The following is a 23,149-nucleotide window of genomic DNA, read 5'->3' as shown; positions in this document are numbered from 1 at the left end:
GCAATGCATCCAAAGACTTTCAGCAGATGAGACAAATCAGGTTTTCTGCTAGTAAACCTCTCCTCTAGAGTTACATTATGTATGGCTGTAGTTGGATTCCTGTTCATGATGTAAACTGCTGTAGAAACAGCCTCAGCCCAATAGCTATGTGGCATATTCTTCTCTCCCATCAATGCTCGCGTAATCTCAGCAATGTGCCTGTTTTTTCGCTCACAGAGCAACTCCATTTTGCTACGGAGTGTATCTGCATGTAAACTGTCTCTGAATACCATTCTTCTGCAAAAATTCAGAGAACTCATTGGAGAAGTACTCTCCCCCTCCATCTGACCTTAGGCACTTTACATGTTTCCCTGTTTGCTTTTCAACCATAACTCTGAAATTCTGAAAATGAGTGAACACCTCACTCTTCTCCTTCATGAAGTATACCTAGACTTTCCTTGTGTGGTCTCATCAATAAATGCCACATAATACTTGCAGCCTCCCATAGACATGGTCTGTGTAGGACCATGGTCTGTGTAGGACCCCCCATACATCTGAATGCACAACATCTAGTGCATTTCTGCTCACATTTCTGTCACGTGGAGATACATGCTTTGTTTGCTTTCCAAATTGGCATGCTTCACATATTTTTTGCATACCTTCAACTTTAAACTTTGGCAGTCCTGTCACAATTCCTTTAGTCTGTATAGACTTCATTCTCTGCACATTCACATGTCCAATTCTTTTATGCCAAATGTCTGTGTCTACAACAATTCCTGAACCATTTGCAAACATCGTAGCACTCACTTCAGGCATGTTTACATTCAATGTAAACATCTTGCCCACTTTGTTGTCTTTTGAAACCAACCTGCACTTGTCTTTAAAGTCTTCAACATAACAACCATCAGGGTTAAACCGAACCTACAAACCCTGCTCGATCATCTGGCCAACTGAAACTAGATTCTTTGTTATGTTCGAAACATGAAGTACATCCTGCAAGGTACTTCACTTTGCAATCCTGCATAGACAATGGCACATCTCCAACATGGGCAATTGGATGAGCAGTGTCATCCCCTGTTTCCACAAAACCTAGTCTTTCAAGGTTTTTCATCTCCTTGAACCACTCCCCATGACTTGTCATGTGGTTCAAAGCACCTGAATCAACGTACCATACACCATCTTTATGTGCTCCTTCAACATTTTCAAACATGGCATTAATGACATGCTGCATAACAAACAACCTTTCATTATCCTCATTGTTTCTACTCGAGGATGCATAGTTGTTTTGCTGCAATCTCCCATTTTGCATGTTAGCCTGCTTCTTATAACAATTTGCCTCCATGTGTCCACGCTTACCACAATAAAAGCATCCACGTGTATCATTATACTACCTTTGCCAATTTCCATCACCTCTTTGACTCCCCCTGCCTCTGAATTGGCCTCGTCCACCTGTGTGTTGTTGTTGTTGCTGCTGCTACCTGTTCGGCTGCGTCCATGGCCTCCTCTACCTCGTCCTCTTGTTGAACTTGTGTAGAAGGCCTGTTGCTCTGAACTGTTTTTGTTTTGTGAGAAGACTGTTGGTCTTCACCCAAGCTCTTCTCTTCTATAATCAACATAGACACCAAATCTGTGAAATTGGGAATGTTTTCTCGAGTCTGAATAGATGTCTTGAACGCCTTGTATTGTCGCCTGAGACCACGTAGATAGACTTCCACCTTATCATCATCATCTAGTGAAACGCCAATAGATGCAAGGGATTCCACAATACCCTTGATCTTCAATGCATAGTCATTCACAAACATACTCTTTTTCTACTATATCTTTCGTGCCTTGGTATTCATTTCATAGAGTTTTGCCAAGGTTTCCCATGCCTCCTTGGGAGACTTAGCATCCTGTATGTGCCCAATCATGGTGTCCTATGTACACACTGATAGAGAGCCAATACATAAATTTTCTGGCTCCTTGGTTGTTCCAATCCTTGAAGTCTTTCACATCTGCAGCAGTCGGATTGATCTCCGGTATCTCTGGTGCCTCTTCATGCTCACCTTCTATGTAGTCCCAGTAGTAACCCTTTCCCATCAAGAAATTTGTCAACCTGATCCTCCAAGCATGGAAGTTGTTCTTATCAAGCGTCTCATCAGCAACAATCTAGTTTATGCCATCATTTGACATCTTGCCAGACACATAAATTTACCAGAAACAGCACTCTGGTTTGTCCTGCACAAACTGTTGTATTTTCTGCAGTGGTATTTTCTGCAGCGGTACTGTACTTCACTCAAATGTCACAACCAATGACCTCAATGTGCATACATACACCCAATGGCAACTATTGACCTCCTTGCAACACAAACAATGTCTGCACAACCAATCTGTCTTCCTGCAGTTCTTAAAATAGAGTTCTGCTTAGAATCGATGACTTACCACAGCAGTGCTCGAAATCGCTTGCTTTCTGAAAAACGGAGGTCCTAACGCCCCGAAACGCGTTTTCTGCACATATAATTTTGTCCGATATGTCCGATAGGACATACAGTTGCCCTATACTTTACTCCCGTGCGAAGAAAGCTCCTCAATCAGAGATCATTTGTCGGTGCCTCCCGTAGAGCTCCTGACAAGGGTGTAGTCACCAACACAAATAGGGAAGAGTAGATGAAGCTCTTACCCTCGTGCCACTTCCTATGCTTCTCTTGCTTGCAGCTTAGCATGAACCAGGCTCTGATACCATGAAAAGATACAGGGGAGAAGAGATCTTGACCTCTTGCAAGCACACACACACTCACAAAACCCTAAAGAGAACACACAAGGTGAGAGGCTGAAAATCTTCTTCTTCTTCACACTCAAATCAACACACCATATACAAAGATAAGAGTACACACTATATGAAAAGGTATTCAACCAAATACATACTAGGGTTCCCGATAGTGTGAACCCAACTAAATGAGCTGGCGCTATAACTATGCCAGTCTCTAGAATGGCTATCACACAGCTTGTCATCCCACTGGTGGATGCATATCACCCATGATCTCACCAACCATGCCAGTGGTGTAAGTGTGGGGCCTATCCCCCAGGCAGGTCATCAGTGTCCATCGCCTCACTAGATGAGCTCGATATCTCAACAGGGGATACAGATGATCAACCTATCTAGATATCTGAAAGCTTCAAGAAAGACCTTAAAGATGTAGACAAACTGATAGATGAAGCCAAAGAGGTGCATCAAATAATTCTTCAGATGAACAACCTAGAGAAGGAGACTGAGGAAAAATCTATCGTGCAAAATTAGATAGGTCTTGTATCAAGGGACTTAGGCCCAATAGAAGTCATTGTAAGACCTATACTGAACTGTTGTATCTTAGCAACTAATGTGATAAAAAATTTCTACATGGACATGTGTCTACAAATTACTCATAACGATTTTGAAGCAAACGTCTTTAAAATTCAGTTTTAACCAAAGATAAGTTATGAGAAAAAAAATTCTAAACAATGTATTTTATTATGGCAAAGCATAGTACTCATAAAATACAAAAATGAGTAGGGCTCAATAAAAATATAGAATGTTTATATAAAAATGAGTCGAGCTCAATAAAAATACAGAATCTTTACAACGCTTTGGCTTGGACATATACAAAATGCCTCTGAACAGTTTGGGATCTGTAGCCTCAGCCTTGGCCTCCTCAGTCTTGGCCTCCTCAGCCCAAGGCCTCCTCAACCTTGGCCTCCTCCTTTGACTTAGCCTTCGGCTCTGTCTCCTTTTTTGTTGGCACCTTGCCTGCCTTGTCCTTGCCCATGCGTGCAAATGAAAGCTTCCTCTTTGCCTTGACCTTGCATCCCTTCTCAGGGACTCCTTTTTTAAAGCTGAAATGCTTCATAGGAGAACAAAATGGCATCTTTTTTCTCTTCTTTGATGCACTAGTGCTGTGAGCAACTGGTGGAAGTGGCGAGTCAGGGTCATCAGACGTAATTGCATTGTTGAGGATAATGCTTATTGCTTTTGCCCGCACACTCCACAACCCAGTGAACATAGAGAAATTATATTACAATGACACCAAACATTTGCGACTACGTGCCAGCCACAAGAGTGCGAATCCTTTTGCATATGGGTTGGTTGAGAAATTTTGACTCTATATCCTTTTTCAATTCAGGACATAGAGTTTCAATCAATGCAACCGCCCTCTTACATGCCTTACAGTTAACGATGTAAAGTAAGAATGACTTACAATCAACAACTAGGAAGCAAGAAGGAAATGATATAAAGCATAATGACTTACAATTTAGACTGTTTGTGCATTACGAGAAGGCTATTCATAAAAATTATCCGGCATTTCACCACATTAATTAAACAAGCAAACCAGTGCCTTCCGAAATTGAGAAAGTAAACAAAAAATATAAGAAACCTAACACGGGCAACTAATAATTTAAGTCCACCAATAGCTTGAAATCCAAAGAAAATACATACTTCTCTACATTACTTCTCTACATATGGCACCACAGCGCAAAGCGGGTACTTGGACTAACTCCCTAGAAAATACATTACTTCTCTACATATGGCACCACAGCGTAAAGCGGGTACCCGGACTAACTCCCTAGAAATAAGGAGCAAGGTCCTCTTCAGACCTCGACGGGTCAACTAGGATAGTTTATACCAAAGGATCACAAATATATACTTGCTTTGCCTTTCAACAGTGCCCTGCAGATTGAATTAAAAACATTTGGAAAGGGAAAAAGAAATCAAAATAAGGAAGCATTCAAAAAAAAGGCGAAGAGTACACACCTTAAACAAGTAAGCACAATACTGTCATTGATCTCCCTATTCTTTTCAACAACGAGCATATAAACATCCATTGAGCGATATGGAGGTACTCCTCCTGCTCGGTGGTGTACGAGACATTGCATATGATCTAACCAGGCACCGCCTTAAGTTTGTCATTATTCTCTGTCTCCAACTCCAGAAGGTTTTCTGCCAATTCATCCCTAGCCATATTCTCTTCTAAAACTGTCTCCTTTTTTCCCTTCAAATCCGCCCCCTTTACTAGCCTCTTCCAAATTTGTGGACCTGGTGTTGTCACCTCTTCAATCACCACCACCTTGTCAGCAGCCCTCTTCCTCTTCAAAGCAAGAGGAATGGAGAGGATTTATGTTTCCTTCCTATCCTTGAATGGTAGAGGTTGCATGAACTTATCATACCTATATCTAACTCTGCTTACTACTGTCATGTCCTTGTCCATTAGTGTGAGCCTCTTGGCATGGGCAACACAAATGTTACTATCATTCAATAAGTCTATAAGGAAGTCCTCGCATGACTCTTGAAGACATGCAACGGCACTACTCTGCCATTTAAAGTAACCTTTCATCTTTATTCTATCGCTAATGGATCTGACAATCCTCAAGAAAGGAGCTTTGGGGATGAGGAGATTCACAGCCGCCTGCACCTTTCTTATCTCCCGCAAACATTTTCCTTTGCCTCTGCAGAGACTCGGGCCTTTGAAATATTCTTGCTCATGCTGGGTTTGACCTCAGGGATCATAGGTTCACTTGTGAGGTCCTTTGGAACATCTTTTGGAAGATCTAGAACCGGCACTGGATTTGGTGCTGGATGTGCTGCTAGCACTGAAACTCTCCTGACAGTCTCTTTCGTGCAGGCCATGGCAGTACTAGAAAAGAGAAGGCATAATTAGTAGCCAAAAATCAGTCGACAACCATCCACCACATGATATGGTGAATCCAAATGTGGACTAATATAAATATCATGCGGTGTGAACGAAATAATAATGTGGCAATAAAATTAACCCAAACCATCCATGGAGAAATATGAAAATTCCAAAAGTTGGAGAATGGCCATATCGCACCGTGAACAAAGAGAGCAAAATACAAGGCAAACAGAGTGAAAAACCTATAAGGGCTCGGATATAGGCGCTGGTATGGAAGGATTGAGCTGTCTGGTGAGCTGCAAGAACAAAGCGTGGAGAAACACAATGGAAAAAAAGCAAGGAAACAAAAGCTAGAAAAAAAAACGTGGGAAAAAAATATTCCTCCTTTTTATAGAGCAAAACATAATCATGACATCGATAGCGTCAGCCCTACACGTGTGGCAATTCATGAATGGATGACGATGTAAGCCCTACCACACATGGCATTCAATCCTAAATCATGTGATGTCAGCCCTATTATTTGACCTATATAAAGATGTCTTTTGATAATTTCCATATCGTCCACGGCCACACGGCCATGGTGCAAGTCTTCTTTTTTTGTGCTTTTCTCTGCGCTCAAAAATTTGCTTTTCTCTGCGCTCAAAAATTTATCGCCTTCCATATCATCAACAGTGCGATACGGCCCATATCGTCCATGGTGCGATAGCTGCATTTGCCCTCCTTTGCTTCCCCCTTATCACACAGTGAACGGCTTCCAGCTAGATCATAGCAGTGATGGAGGTTAAGAGTTCTCACTTGTACAATGCTGCAACAGCAGATGACGTGGATGATTTATTGTTGGAGGAGGTTAAGGATGAGCCCAGTGCCATAGAGCATCTCTTTGATTTACTAAGGAGGGCTAGGCAGGAGAAATCCCTTTCCCATGTAGAGAACGTTCCTTTCAGTCTGGAGGATATTATTAAGGACATGGCAAGGACATCGCTAGAGGGAGAGTGGACAGAGTATTGTAGGTTGGTCGGTGGAGGAACTATCTTGGAACGGTCAATTACGTATGTCCACATGTCAAGCTTTGCAGTCACCTCATCTCAGAATGCAAGCATGTCTAAGAGGTGGGACACTTACTCAGATGATCAACGTATCAAGATATGTGTTGACATGTGTCGAGTGCATGGCAGGAAATGCAGGTTGCTAGAATATTATTTTGGGTTTGTTGCCTACCTCTTTCTTCATGCTGATAAGGAGGATTACACAAAGGAGGAGCTCAAAGAAAGGACTGATAAATCAGAACAATCCTTTATTTCAAGTGCTTATTTTGCAGAAGAAGAGGTCCTGGACCTTGTGTCCGAGAAGTAGGAGGAACTCCTCAGCACAAATTTTGATGTGGCACAGTTTAAGGCCTCCACTGTCATTGATGAAGGAACATCATCCGTCCATGGGGAGCGATTGACATCCAATTTGGTCATCCCTGGGCTACCATTCTTCCTAATTAATGGGAAGTATTACCTCCTCCTCTCCCACATTCAAAAACTCTACAATTTTAGGGAGGATTACTATCTTGCTATAATAGCAGACGGTTGTGAAGCTATATCAGATGTTCTCGATGTAGAGAATGAGCATAAGGATGAATTTCTCGCATTGGACACGGCACTGATAGAAAACTTCATAGAGGCCCCAAAAGCAATGTCCTTGTGCTTAAAAAAAGCCAAGGAGAATGAAGCTTCTCTTCCTTCAAAGGGAGAATTTCAAGCCCTTTAGCAAGATAAGGGCATTTCTGAGTTTGGCAAGGAACTTCCTACTGAACTTGACCAAGAAAACAAAGAGGGCTCCATCAACCTTTGGGATGCAGCCAAGTTGGAGGAGGATGAGAACCAGAAGGTAAATTATTGCTTAAGTTTATCTGGTTTAATTCTTATTACTTTAGTTTGTTTTGTTTAATTCTTATTGCTTCAATCTGTTTGAATTATTTCTAACTTTAGTTTGTTCCCTCCTGGTTCTTTGTCAATGCAGATAGAGCTTGATGACGCCGATGGATTTCTTGGACGAGGTGGTGCTGGTCGTGCAAGAGTTGGGCAAGATGTCGCTCTTGCACACTACGTCTCTTGTATCGACAAAATATATTTATTATATATCATATCAAGTAGTCCAGGGATATGTAGAGATTCCACTCCTTACACTAAAAGCCCTATCTAGGTATATAGGGTATGCATTTATAACTTATAATATACATAAAGTCATGCTTATAGAGAAGTGTGCTGCCATCTGTATCTTTGGATATGGCCTTGGTTTTTTGGCCTTCTCGAGCAGGTTATTTCCTATGTTATTCAAGCTATGCCCTAGGTGCAGGAGTGGAGGATGTAAAGTCACTCAAGGGCTATAGTCATAAGAGGTTTTTGCGTTATAGAGGGAAAATGCCTATCGAAGAGGGGGAGCAAGAAGAGAAGAGACTCAAGAGCAAATATCTCTTTTCGTTGTAAATATTTTCACTGTAAATCTTTAATATAATGGAATGGTGCAATTATTTTTTATTTTCAAGTCAAAAAGCTTTACAACTTTCTTCTAAATATTGTCTACTTCCTAAGTCAAAAATGTTTACAACTTTATTCAAAATACTTTCAACTTCAAAGTGCTATTTCTACTTCCAAATTCTTCCTATGCGTCTTCGTGAAGATCTCCATGTTGCATGATGTACTGGTCCTGTGCCAGCTTTCCACTTGAGTGATCTTCTTGGTTTGGCATTATTTCGTGCTGTCCTTGCTAGATTACTCATACGTGTCCTTTCCATGGATAATTTTCACCCAAAAGTGTATCTGTCAAACCAGTTAAACATCTCCTTGAGGTAATTTGTACGAGTCTTCCCTCCTCCATGTCGGGTGTTTTTAAAATATACTCCTCTAGCTCGATAGTGAGATTTCTCCATTCCTTGTGTGCTTCACATGTCTAGAAAACAAGGATTTAATATTCACGTGATCACAAGATTTTTTGTGATAATAACACATGTGAACAAGTTATTCACATGTTCTCATGTTACCGTTCACAAAATAACAGGTCACTTGCCATTTGGGAACCCCTTAAAAGCTTGGCTACATATGGGAATAAGCTATTCACATGTTCTCATGTTACCATCTTCACATAATAGCAGGTCACTGGCCACCTAAGAAGATTTTTTATGCCCGACAAAGATAAATTTTTTAGGCCCTTGTGAAAGCTTTGTGAATATAACATGTGATCACAAGATTTTTTATGTTATTAACATATGTTATTAACATGCTCACATGTTTTCATTTACGTCAGTGAAATCCTTGCTAGAAAACCATACTCCTTCATGAAGTATGCACCATGAGCATAAAGAATGTGCTGCACAAAAATTAAGACAGAGTCACTAGTTATTTATGTTGAGATATCGAGCTCATCTACTAGTGAGGCGGTGGACACTGATGACCCACCTGGGGGATAGGCCCCACATTTACACCACTGGCATGGTTGGTGAGATCATGGGAGATATGTGGCCAGTGGGATGACAGGCTGTGTGACAGCCATTCTAGAGATTGGCATAGCTATAGCGCCAGCTTATTTAGTCGGGTTCACACTATAGAGAACCCGTGTATGTATTGGTTGAGTACCTTTCATATTGTGAGTACTCTTATCTTGTATATGGTGTGTTGAGTGTTGAGTAGAGAAGAAGAAGATTTCAGCCTCTCATCTTGTGTGTTCTCTATTAGGGTTTTGTGAGTGTGTGTGTGTGCTTGCAAGAGCTCAAGCTCTCTTCCCCCTGCATCTTTTCAATTTATACTCGTTTCTTAATATCCAGTAGGAAGGAGCAAATGTGTTTACCATGTAGTGTGTAATGTTGGTTTCACCCCATGTGTCGACCATGGAATTCGTAAAATTAGAAAGCTCGTCTTGAAATTTTTGTCACTCCTCTGTGGTTGTCCTGCTTTTGGTCAAAAGAGCTTTATGCATAGGCTTGCATAAAACTTGTGCATAAGATTCTTGCATATGAGTGAATGCATTAATTTTTCTACATGATGTTACAAGTGTTTGGAATCTCATCACCAACAAGAGAATGCTAAAGAAAGGAAGAACGAACTAGAAAGTATTTAGTGATGATGATGAGAACCCGAACACTTGTACATCATGTGGAGATAATGTTTATGAGTATATTCAAGAAGCTTGCATGATCATGCTCAAGGCTTAAGCATATTGTATAAGTCTTATGCATAGAGGCTTTAGCATTAAGTCTTTTTGCTTTAGTTTTCGCATAATGTTTAAGCCTTATGCATAAAGGCTTAAGCATAAGGTCTTTATGCATAAGGGAATTAAGCTTAATGCATAAGCTATATGCTTAAAGCTTAATACATGAGCCATATGTAGTAATGTAGTAATGTAGTAATGCTTTTTAAGCCTATGCATCCATGAATGCTTAATCAATGTAACATTAGGGGGCACTTGAGCATAAAAAGGGCCCTATAAGAATCCCTAATTTTAAGGAACTAAGACTAATTTTTTTGAGGTTTAAGGAGACAAAGTCATAATGAAGCCTACTTTTGGCCCTAAAAGTAGGGGATCTCTCTAGTTTTCCCTCTCTAGTATTTTTACTCTAGGATTCTCTTTCTAGCCACTAAAACTCTCGAAACATCATCAATCTCGTCCATATAGGGGCTCCAAAAATATTTTTCTTACAATTCAAAATAACTTTCAAATACATTTAATGCACTTTCATTGCGTTTTTTAAGTTCTCTCTAAATTCCATATTAACTATCATTAAAAGACAATCTCGTTTTCATTTCGTTTTTGAAGTTCCCACAAATTCTAAATCAACAGTCATTAAAAGACAAGGAAAACTTACGTTTTTTTATTTTTTCACTTTTAAATGCATAAAACATAAAAAGTTTAATTTAAATTTAAACTTTTGGATAGGCTAGCAATTTAAAATTTATATTTTATAGCAAACCCACCTAAAAACTATTTTCTTCATTGATTACTATCACATCTCCTCTCTGTCCGACTCAACAACTAAAAGATTCTCTCTCTCTCTCTCTCTCTCTCTCTCTCTCTCTCTCTCTCTCTCTCTCTCTCTCTCTCTCCCTCCCAAGCCCTTCTCTTATTACAGTAGGTCTCTCTTTCAAGCTTCTCTTTGGGATCCAAGCTACCTACGATCTTCCATTGTGTCTACTATGGCACTCACAGAAATAACAAACACCTCAAATTCATCACGAGTGAGGAAGGCAGACTTGCATATTCGCATCTTGAATGAATATGCACCTATCAGAAAAGAACATCTAAACGCACAGGAGAAGCAAGAAAGAAGACAGCAGGGTCATTGTAATGTGGATCTTTGATGGTTATCTATATCCTAATGATCCTTCTTTAAATTTCTCTCCACCTTTCATAGACCTATCCTCATTCATTCATTTTCGTGGAGAGGGTGAGAATGGGCTCCTTGGATATTGCAAACGCTTAAGTATGTGTAACGCATGGAAGGTTCAATTTCTAAACTCACAAATTCATAGCTTGCAAATCACTTTGAGTAGTGTGCAACAAGCTCTCAAAATTGCACAGAATAATATTTTATAGCTATAGAGAGAGTGCAGAGAGAAAGAGGACCAAATCCTGAAGTTACAAGAAGATGCAATCTCGCGTATGAAGAGCATACCCACCACACGAGAGCTAGAGAGCAAAAGAGGACAATGAACAACATTTAGACACTTGCAATTGGTGGCGGTGCTCTCAAGCAAAGAATTCATGCAGCAAGGTTTGTTTTCTATTCATCTTTTTGGTTATAAGTTATTCTTATTAGAGTGTATCTATTGTTTGATTTTTTTCATTAACTATTAATTCATTATATAATATTGCTGCTATAAGTAATCTTTGTTAGTTCATAGGACCTTTCTGAAAGATGCGTGTGGTGATAATGGTCCTCAAGATATTGGAGATATGTTACATAGTTGCGTGAGAAAACATGACATTTTTTCCGTAGTTCGAGATCCACGCTACAAGAAGGTACAACAAATACTTGCAAATGAGATAATGAAAGATATACCTAACATTTTAGGCATTGAGGAAGTTCAGAATGCATGAGATGAAGTGGGCATAAGCACAAAAGGTTACCAGGCTCTCCATCAATTACTGCAAGATACACATCGCAAACAAGGCATCACACGAAATATTTTTCCTGGTCCCAAGAAGATTAAGATTAGCAAAGAGGACATGCAATGAAGATGTGCAACGTAAGATTGGAGAGTACTACTGTGTCAATGATGTGCTGACCATTAGAGCTTGGGAGAGAAAGCGAGGCAACAATGGTAATATTGTGGTTTCTTACAATGAGTTCAACAATATATTTGTTGATCTACAATGTCTTCAGAAAGTTTTGATCTTATTCTATGGATTACCTTAATAATTTTAAGTAACTTTTATATCTCTTGCAAACTAGTTGAAAAAGTCTATGAAAAATCAAAGCTTATTTAATTTTGTTTATCATGCAAGGTGACAAAGTTAGCTTTGTATTGAAAATGGATGAGTGTCAGATTGTAAAAGGAAAGAGGATAGAGCGAATGAGTATCACACTCATGAATGAGGCTATGGCATATGCAAAAAGCTCAGAGTTAATGTCTTTTCTCAGTGAAGACACATTTGAGGGGAATATTGAGATCAACCAAACTCCTGATAGGGAGAGGATTGGCAAGCTAGACTTTCCCTCATATAGTGTCCAATCTGAGAAAGAGGTATGGTGGCTTGGGACATTTGAAGTACCAAAAGAGACACATGAAGTTCTGGCTTGGATGTTTGATAGGATACCCTGGATTACCACTGTCATCAAAGCATAGATTTAGGGAGAAAAACTTGAGGTAGAGGGCAAGGGTACTTATACAGATTGGCATTTGGGGGGTGACCTGAAGACAATAAAGTGCTTGCTTGGGTATCCAGAAGGTGCTAACACCCCAAATCCTTGTCCATGGTGCATGAGAATGGTGAGGGCAAACAAACAAAAGTCAGGAAAGAAGAGGATGCTTGAGAATCAAGATAATGAGCATGACCCCATGGACGATAATATTGGCAATTGGGTTGGAGGTGTCTTGTCTGCTGCCAACATGCTAGCTATGCCAAACAGGCATTTGAGAGACCCAGAATGGAATCCTATAATTCCATTTGAACTGAAGAATGTCCTCTTCTGTACAGTGTATGCATTCATGCGTATGTTTGACCATTTGCTCAAGTGTCACATAGATTATGCATTTACCATGCAGGGCAAAGAACGACAAGAAAAAGCTCTTCATAAAGTAGAGAAACTACTCAACTCAATTGGGTGCCATGGTGGCAATGTGCATATTACTGTTAACAAAAAGACCTCTGGCATGAATCATGAGGTTGCACAAGTGTCCATGAGTGAAAATAAATCAAATGCATAGAGCTTGCAAGCCTATGCATAGAGCTTTATGCATAAAGCTTTCAAGCCTATGCATAGGCTTTATGCATAGAGCTTGAAAGCCTATATGCATAAAGCTCTAATCCTATGCATAGATCTTGGAGAAGCTTTATGCATAAATCTTGAAAGCCTATGCATAAAGCTTGCAAGCCTAAACTAAACCTAAATCTGGCACCCAAGGGTGCAATTAACTTAGAACTTGCATCCATTAACGATTTAAAAAAAAGGCTTATCTCTTTTTGTGAAACCAAAAGAGAGGATTAGTGCAAGACCTACAAAACATAAGATTAAACAAAGTAATTAGTACATGAAACATAGGATTAAAAAAGGTGATTACAAAATATAATACTAAACAAAGTGATTAGTGCATTGAGAGCTGCATGCATTGAGAGCTCTATGCATAAGGCCTCAAAGTTTTAAAGCCCTTATGCTTAGGCCTCTCTATGCATAAGGCTTATGCATAAGCCTCTATGCATAAGGCTTATGCATAAGGCTTATACATAAGTCTCTATGCATAAGGCTTAAGTAGAAAGGCTTCATGCATGAAGCTATAATACATAAATCCTTCATGCATAAAGGCTTCATAAGCTTTATGCAAAGAGGATCTATGCATAAGCTTTTAAAAATGATTACACGTATAATAAAAAATGCTCCCAAGCATCGGGGGGTGCATGATAAACAAGTAAAAAAAAGGGTTTGTGAAAGACAAGTGCTCTTACCTTAATTTAGAGGAGTAGAGTGTTTGTTGAGAAGTAGAGTTTTGTGTTGAAAGACAAGTTCCAATCTACAAGTAGACGCACAAAAATAAACAAATTTAAGCTATATAAATAAACAAACAAGTGAGAAGAATAAGAAAAATAAGAAGACAAGAATCAAGACCTAAGTATGCATGCACATAGAAATTGAAACAAAGGGGAGAGAATAGAGAGTATAAGCCCTTACCTTCACCATGAAACTATGAAAGCCATAAATGAAGGAGGAGAGCATGAATTTCATGCTTGATATCCTTGAGGTGCTTGAGGTATAGAGCATGAAGGAAGGAGATGTCAAAACACGTTTAGCATAGATTTTTGGGAGAACAAAGAAAGGATGTGGAGAACTGAATTTTTCCTAGTCTGTGGTTATAGCCGCACGTGGCCGTATACTAGGAAAACAATCCTTTTGAATGTAGCCATGACTCTCTCACTATGTCACACGGCCACATCGCGCGGCTATACCATCATCCTCTTGTAGTGCATGCATACAAAGCACAGTAGGGCGACAACTTGCACGCTCTGCAGATCACGAGAAAACAGAGAAGAAGGCCACAAAAGGAATTGTGTATGGGCACACAGAACAAAGAAGCCTCCACAATACTCCCCCACTCAGTTGCAGCATGCATGGGCGTAGAGGAAGGCTTGGAGAAAAAAGTGACAAAAGTTATTACACATAGACATAAGAGACGTGCTAAGGGTTTTGGTACCATTAGGGTTTCAAAGGTTGTAAAACACCTCCCCTCCCATTTCACTTTTTGAAAATTAATTGTTTTAAAAGCTCTAAAAATAATACAAAAAATATTTTTTGCATTTTTATTAAACACATTTTGTGAGATTTTCAAGAATAAGATGTTAGTATACACTCAATGCCCGCCTCTCAGCATGTATCTCACTTTGATGTACAATACACATTTTTTAGGCTCCCATTATGAGGAGTAGCCATGGTGCATATTTCTTTAGTGGGAATCCCAGATTTAGATGCCAATGGGGTCATTATTGTGACCATTGATGATGGTTAGGATATGGTCAGGGGGACAAACATTACTTGGGGTCTCGGGGGCAAATAGCTAGCCTCAGCTAGGGGGTCTCAGGGGGCTAGAATCTCCCCTGGTGGGGGTTCGAGGGCAGGAGCCCCTGAGGCAATGGTAGGAGCAGGGGCAGCAGCACTTGGCACCAGAGATATAGTGGATCTTCATAGAGATGAGGAGGACACGTCGCAGTAGAGGATGGGAGGACAGATTTGCCTTGAGCATCCTGCGAGCTTGGGAGCTTCTGAGACCGGGGCTTTCTCAGAGACCTCCTACTTGTGATGAGGAGCGGGCTAGACAGCCGCTCATCTGGAGCCCCGCGGTACACACAGAGCAGGGTCATATGCTGGGCTCTTGGCCTCCTCTAGCCTCGGGACCATTGGCGGCCGGTAGGCCGAGCACGTAGTTTTGGAGATTGGCAGGCCTTTTGCAGTCTCCCGGAGGAGATCCAGGCGGAGAGGCTGAGTCACTTCAGAGGGGGGCTGATTATGAGGGATGAAATTCAGGAGGCACTCACTGAGGAGTGGTTCACGCCTTTTGAGCCAGCGGCCCCACGGCGGTGGATGGGAGCCTTTACACAGTTGGAGATCCTGATTGCTATCAAAGCTTGCATTGAGGATGGCAGATGCCTCTACTATGAGATACAGGAGGAGGGTTGACTTCAGAGAGTGGAGGAGGCGGAGTCGCTTTGGTTGCAGAGTGCATCTTTCAGAGGATCCGCCGCTTCTCGAAAGTGGCATATTGATCCAGACCCTGCAGATGTGGACTTTGATTGGCGCATATGGGCATATGTTGCGCGTCCCTTGGCCCGGCTCCACCAGTGTGACCCTGGCGAGTATGAGTGGCACGATCCTTATGCGCCCCCTGAGGCCACAGAGATCACCTTCTTCCAGTACACTGTTTGGTTGGGGAGGCATATTTTGACTGCGAGGAGGAGGGTCTCTCCAGCTGCATCAGAGTATTGGCGGCTCTACAGGGACTCTCACAAGAGTTCCTGGAGGATTTTTGGACTAGGCTCCGGGCTAGTCGACAGGCACGCGGGATCTCGACTTTCCAGTGTGGCTGGTTGCCAACAGGGGCTCTGCAGTTGGCACCTGGCTTGTCTACAATGGGCCTTCCATCGACCTGCGTCCGATAATGCGGCCACCCATTGGAGACACAGAGACATTACCTTTGGGACTGCCCACAGGCGCAGCAAATTTGGCTGAGGATGCTGCGCATTTTGGCCCCCCTCTCTCCAGAGGGCATGTATACATGGGGAGCCGCTGCCTGGTCGACTTCGTCAGGGCCTGCTCTGGGATACGAGATGGAGCATGATAGCCAGGCCATCAGATTCATTAGGGGCCAGCCTCGCCTTGTTCCCTCATCGGATTTCTCGTCCGCGGGCTGGATGACACAGGAGAGGGATTTATGATGGGAGCTCCTTAGCAGCCTCACCTTCTGGTTCACCTGGAGAGCCCGTTGTTTCAGGGCCTTTGAGGGGAGACTAGAGCCACCAGCAGAGACTGTTTGGGCTATCTGACAGCAGGAGTTGATTCACACCCTGCGAGGACAGTATGACTGCATCCGGGGCAACTCGGATAGAGCGATCTTGCAGCGCCAGGCCTTCCACACCACTTGGCGCAGCGGCCCTTTCTATACTCTACACGCGGGTACCCCCCGCCGCCGTTGGCACTAAAGGCCACCTGTGTGGATTTTCCCCCTCCTATTGTATGATATAGCCTCTCAGTTATTTGTACTTTTATTTGTACTTTTTTGCACCTAGGGAGAGTCTCCCTAGCTGCCTTGATTAGATCTCTACTCTGCCTTCTTATGAGCAAGAGAGGGGTTTTGTAGCCCAGTGGGTGTTTTTTTTATAACTAATGAAAGGATCTTTTCTCGAAAAAAAAACTCTCCATGTGTGGGCACGCCATCAACTTGTCAGCATCAACATTATGAATGCTTTATTTTTTATAATTTTTAGGGGCTTGTGTATCCATGATTTGTAATTGGGAAGATAATTTACATATAATGAATGCTTTATTTTTTATAATTTCTAATTGGGAAGATAATCTGCATATAAAATCAATTTTGGATGTTTGTGATGATGGCTAGAGTTTAGTTATTAGGAGCCAAGTGTGTCATGTAGAAGAGATAAGTACTTGTTGGTGCTGAGGGGAATGCCACATGACCAATGAGGGTTGGTGCTGAGGGGAATGCCACATGACCAGTGAGGGTTGGTGTGAGAACCATTAGGATACCCCTTCTCACACCAAACAGTAAGGGTTGGTGTGAGAGCCATTAGGATCTCATGAGCACCCTTGATCTGTGTTTGTTTTCACTTAGTATTGGATGGGTTTTTCCAATTTCACTTAGTATGCATTGTACTTGCTTCTAGGAACCTGCATTTATACATTGTACTTGCTCTTGGAAAAACCTACAAGACATTGTCACCATTCACTAGGGACGGTGAACGGTTTAAGTTGTCTCGTGGGATACCTGATGGCCATTAAGGTAATCCTTCCCTTTTTATTAGGATTTTGGAGTGCATTTGTATACCCTTTAGACTATGGTTGGTCAACTTTTGGCCCTAATGTGGATGGTCAAGTGTGGGCCTTGGGCATTTAGGGTTAGGGTTAGGAGGGTGGAGGCCTTAGCCTTATCTTTTTGTATAAATTGGGTACCTTGTATATGGAATACATTAGAGCAAGTTTGAGCTCATTTTGGGGCCCTCTAAGGATTTCACATGAGAATATTCCTTTAAAAATGGAGGCATGGAAAGTTTTCAACAAATCAGCTCCAAATATGTCAGAGTTTACATTTTTAGAAACTACTCTCGTGATGATACATAGCATGATGGGGGTTGGATATGGGAAGGGAAAGATACCGAGAAGATTCCTTTCTTCTCCCAAACCCCCATCATGCTATATATCATCGGAAAGCTCTGAGAGAGTAGGTCTGAAAATGTAAACTCCGATAGATTTGGAGCTAATTTGCTCAAAATTTTCCATGGCCCCATTTTTAAAGGAATATTCTCATGTGAAATCCTTAGAGGGCCCCCAAATGAGCTCAAACTTTTCCTAATGCAAACAATACATCAACACTTTCCCACCATTATGCTCTCCCCTTTCCCAATATGCTCTCCCCTCTCTCTGTCTTGTGCTTTATGCCTCCCTAAATTCATCATCAACAATGTCATTAGTGCCTCTCTTAATTAATGAGAGAACTAGTATTTATGATAGTGGGTTTGGGTTTATTATTATTTTTAACCCATTGATGAGGTGATTAGTGGGGTGTAGAGCTTATTAGGGACTATTATGCTATTTTTAGGCTCTTGTTGTTTGGAGTGCTTTTAATCTCTTTGAGGGAGGCCAAAGAAAGTGAGTCTACTACAAAGAGAAAAACTATAATATTTTACCAAGAACTGAGTTTCCACCGAATCACCTGCCCAATCTCAGTCTCACAAAAACCACTGTGACAAGGTCTTGCCTACAACATAGGTTATGATGTACTCATGATTACCTTGGATGTATCTAAACACCTGCATACTTGCTTTTTTCAATGATTCTCCCAAGGTACTTGTGAGTACCTTGGTTGTATCTAAACATCCACATACTCTTTGCAATGATTCTCCTAGTGTACTCCTATACCTTGGATGTATTTGAACACCTACATACTTACTTTCTAATTATTCTCCTAGGGTTTATTGGAGAACTTGCTTAAAAAACTAATAAAAAATATGATGTTTAATCTAGTATTATAGAAGAAGATAAGACTTCCAATTAGCTTTCTATTTAAGGTCTCATCTAAGAAGTCTCAAAGTTATGTTTGACGAAAACCTTTAGGATCAACTTCCATTAGTGTAAAAACTACCTTACATTCGTTCATGCCAAATGCCTTGAGTAACTCACCTGCATACTTCTATTTTGAGAGATAAAAATGTGATCTAGCTTTTACGTGACCTAAATGTGATCTAGCTTTTTACAGACCCAAAATATGATCTAGCTTTTGCCAGATGCATAAGCCCAACACCAATCATCCCAAACTCTACACTAAGCATCTTTTGTGCTTGTGATATCTTTTTATAGTAATCCCTTGTCATCAAGAGATGAGGTCATCTACATAGAGAACAATGACCATATACTTTCCTTGCTCACAAAATACATACAAATTTTTATCTAAAGGGTTATGCATAAGATTAATAATCACACAATAAGTATATATTCTTTGAGACCATGCTTGTGGGGCATGTTTCAACCCATAGAGTGTCCTTTGTAACCTACAAACTTTGCTTTCAAAATAAAGAACCACAAATCCTAATGGTTAGTCCACATATATCTCCTCCTTGAGGTTCCCATTGAGGAAAGCTAATTTTATATCCATTTGGAGATTTGGCCACCCCCCAACCAATGTAATGATGATGCAGATTATGGTCAACTTGGCTGTAAGAGAAAAAGTCTCTTCAAAGTAAAAAACCTTCAATTCATATAGAACCTTTGCCAAACGAGCTCTGCCTTATACTTTTCCAAAGTACCACCATGAGATCTATATTTTGCCTTGCACAAGTGAAAATTATCTTATGTTTGGGAGGTCAATTTATAAGGTCCCAAGTGTGGTTTTTCAAGATGGAGGGAGGTTCTACTTACATGTGTGCCATCTAGTTCAGATCCTCTTATGATTTAAAAAGGGTGATAAGATTCTAAATCTTGAGTACCTTTGACATGAGAGCATAGTTTAACTTTTTTCTCGAAACAAGATGCCACCACTAACAACAAGGAACTTTTCTTGGCCACAGATTCCCACACAGGTGTGCAGTGAACTCCAAGAATAGATGATGAGTTGTTGGACCCACCATGCCCATAATCCCCAATAGTGGACGGAACACATCACGTCCCAAAAGCCTTGAACAATGAACTTGAACAGATCCAGTTCATAATCTCTGTTGTACCAAAGATAATCATGTCCTACTGCCAGATGTGTAAGATTCCTCCCCAGCCTCTCAGGATGTCCAATATCTTCCCCTGTAGTCAAATCCCTCTTCAGAAATATCAAAGATCTTGTTTCTACCAGTTTTAGTCTAGAGAGAGAAAATATTCTAGAGAGAGATTATTTAGATTTTGGATATTTTGGATGGAAAAATATCTCTTCGTATTTAAATAAGCTCCCCCGAAACAGAAGTTTAAAAAGATTATGAGAAGATACATTCGAAATGAATTATAATCTGTTCAAAAGGCCTTATCTTGGGGGTCCAGACTTTCTAAAAATTTTAAATTAAGGTTTTGAGGGGCCAATCAGATTCATCCAAATGTGTGGAGGAGAAAAATGAAAGAAATAAAGAAAATCCCCCCAAAAGATGAAGAGTTGACTATGTACAAGGTTTATTAGTAAAAAACTATGAGTATTACTAAAAAAATGAGATATTTTGGCTATAATGATTCCATTTTGACACATGTGTAAGGAAGGGGAGTCCCTTCAAGGAGGCGCCTACTTCACATGCTTGAATGAATTTTAAACTAAAAAATAATGCGATATTTTGATCTCTCCTCTCTCTTAGATCAAACCAAATAAAAAAGGAACCAAACTAGGTCCAAATCTGGTCCAAATTCAACCAAAGTGAATCTGGAAAATTCTACAAACCAGTTGGTCTTGGTTAGAGCCTCCCTCTCCTAAAAATAGAACTTAAGCCCTTTGTAAAAAAATAGGAGAATTATACTATGCCAGAATTATGCTGAAATAATGATAATTTTTACTGTTCTCTAAAATTCTCTCCAAATTGAAGAAATTGGAGCTTCCCTCCTTCTTCAATCTCCATTGGTGACTCCATCAGCATACCAAACCAATTGATTGGTTGGGGGCCTCTACCGTGATCAAAGAATCAAGCAATTTGTAAGGTAAAGTGTGAATTTTGTTCTTTTTCCATAATTTCTCAATGTTTCTCTCTTCTCAACCCCTCTCAAGCTTGAGAAGCTTAATTGGAATCGCTTTTTAATGCTATTGAAGTTAATTGATGAATGGAAGTAAGGAAATACATAAATTCCCATGTATGCTTAATTTTTATGGTTTTTATGATTTTTGTCTTCTCTAAAATGAATATGATGTTATGCCTCATTCAAAAAAGGCATTCCACTCTCTTCTTTAGTAAATCCAACCATTCTTTATCCTAGATGAATGATTAATGGATAAAATCAAGTTTTTCATAATGTTTCTCTTAAATAAGTAGAAAATGTTTACATTAGAATGATTTAAATACTCTTGGTAAAATTCTAATTAATTTTAGAGAGTTAAAAATTGAAAAATGGTCAGCCATACAAAGGAGGTTATGGCAAAATTTTTCTAAAATTGTGTAAAATAAGTTTTACTTTTTTATTCAAAAAGAGTAATTCCCATCGTATATATATTCTTAAAGTGTTATTTTTCATCCTAGGTATAGAAAAATGCATACTAAAAATATTTTATGAAAAAAGTTTTACTTTCTTTAGAATTAATTTCTATGCATAGAAGGAAGCATATTGAAATTGTTATTTTGATTATAAAAGTGTTATTTTCATCATAAATGATTTGTATGCATAAACATATGCATAAAAGATTTTTTTATATTAAAAGCGTGATTTTCATCATAAATGGAATTTATGCATAAATTAGATGCATAAAAGAAATTCTTTTATATTAAAAGAGTGATTTTCATCATAAACGATTTGTATGCATAAACATATGCATAAAAGATTTTTTTAATATTAAAAGCGTGATTTTCATCATAAATGAAATTTATGCATAAAAGAAATTCTTTTATATTAAAAGAGTGATTTTCATCATAAATGATTTGTATGCATAAAAGATTTTTTTATATATTAAAAGCGTGATTTTCATCATAAATGGACTTTAAGCATAAATTAGACGCATAAGAGAAATTCTTTTATTCTAAAAGTGTAATTCCTACTAAATTGGATTTATGCATGGAAAGATGCAAAAGAATTTATTTTAATCCAAAAGAGTTATTCTTATCAATTTTGATTTTATGCATAAATAGATGCATAAAGAATTTTATTTTTAATTCAAAAGAGTTATTTTCATCAATTTCGATTTGATGCATAAATAGATGCATAAAGAATTTTACTTTTAATCCAAAAGAGTTATTCTTATCAATTTTGATTTTATGCATAGAAAGATGCATAAAAGATTTATTTTTATTTTGAAAGTATTATTTTCATTGAAATTGAATTTGTGCATAGATAGATGCATAAAAGATTTATTTTTATTTTGAAAGTGTTATTCTCATTAAAATGGAATTTATGCATAGTAAAATGCATAAAAGGTTTATTTTTGATCGAAAGTGTTATTTTCCTTAAAATTGAATTTATGCAAAAATAGATGCATAAAAGGATTTTTATAAAAGTGTTATTCTTGCTAGAGTTGTCTTTATGCCCAATTAGATGCGTAAAGAATCTTTATATCAAAAAATTAGAATTGTCTTACATTCTATAAATGGATGTGGATGTGGATGTATGAATGTGGATGTGGATATGAATATGAATGTGGATGTGGATATGGATGTATGGATGTGGATGTATGAATGTGGATGTGGATGTGGATGTGGATGTGGATGTGGAAATGGATGTATGGATGTGGATGTGGATGTGGATGTATGAATGTGAATGTGGATGTGAAAATGGATGTATGGATGTAGATGTGAATGTGGATGTATGGATGTAGATATGGATGTGAATGTGGATGTATGGATGTAGATGTGAATGTGGATGTATGGATGTAGATATGGATGTGGATGTATGGATGTGGATGTGGATGTGGATGTATGAATATGGATGTGAAAATGGATGTATGGATGTAGATGTGAATGTGGATGTATGGATGTGGATGTGGATGTATGGATGTGGATGTGGATGCATGGATGTATGAATGTGGATGTGGATGTACGAATGTGGATGTGAAAATGGATGTATGGATGTAGATATGGATGCGGATGTATGGATGTGGATGTGGATGTGGATGTGGATGTATGAATGTGGATGTGGATGTGGATGTGTGGATGTATGAATGTAGATGTGGATGTACGAATGTGGATGTGAAAATGGATGTATGGATGTAGATATGGATGTGGATGTATGGATGTGGATGTATGAATGTGGATGTATGGATGTGGATGTATGGATGTATGGATGTGGATGTGGATGTGGATGTATGGATGTATGGATGTGGATGTGAATGTATGAATGTGGATGCAAAAATGGATGTATGGATGTAGATATGGATGTGGATGTATGGATGTGGATGTGGATGTGGATGTGGATGTATGAATGTGGATGTGGATGTGGATGTATGGAT

Source organism: Cibotium barometz, chromosome 38, assembly GCF_041138505.1.
Source record: "Cibotium barometz isolate CiBa-2024 chromosome 38, ASM4113850v1, whole genome shotgun sequence".
NCBI classification, from domain to species: Eukaryota; Viridiplantae; Streptophyta; class Polypodiopsida; order Cyatheales; family Cibotiaceae; genus Cibotium; species Cibotium barometz.
The sequence above is the reverse complement of the archived record's forward strand: the minus strand, read 5'-3'. Positions refer to the sequence as shown.